Below are 603 nucleotides of genomic sequence, written 5' to 3'. Positions count from 1 at the left end.
TTGTTTTTATTTTTTTTTCATTATAACTTAAGACTATAAAAAATAGTACACAACAAAGATTAAGACCATACAAGACATCGTCTAACAACATGTATTCACCACCAAAAAGAAGTGACTGTATGGGGCAAAAAAAAAAACCCAAAAACACAATGTACTATATATAACAATATGCAATCTGCATTTGCATCAAGTACATAATAGTTTTGGTCAGTGATCCATATTTGTTGCTTTCTAGCATCTCATAACTTCTACTGCAGATCGTGTCCTCACCTCTGTCTTTAAGGAAAGCAAAATCTTCATTGCATTTAGATGGACTTTTGGCCTCAGAAGATTACTCTGTGACTGAATTAACTTTTTTTAGTTGTGTTTTTGTCAGAATTCATTTCTTTGTGTAGGGCTAAATGAAAAGATCCCAGAGGTCATCAGAAAACAGCAGGTAGTTCATGGAAAAGGTTCCTTTGTACTAATTGAAGTTACAGAAGGCTGACCAAAGCATGTGGCTGCTTCTGTCCTTGAGCTCTTGGCCATGGTTAGAGTCGGCTTTGGTTTGCAGCTGTAGCCTTTGACTGTGTTTGCAGGTAGACAAAGCTTTATCACAAGGAG

This window comes from Elephantulus edwardii, unplaced genomic scaffold, assembly GCF_000299155.1.
Source record: "Elephantulus edwardii isolate Elephantulus edwardi_28Jun2011 unplaced genomic scaffold, EleEdw1.0 scaffold00022, whole genome shotgun sequence".
Classification (NCBI taxonomy): Eukaryota; Metazoa; Chordata; class Mammalia; order Macroscelidea; family Macroscelididae; genus Elephantulus; species Elephantulus edwardii.
This window is presented reverse-complemented; position numbering follows the sequence as displayed.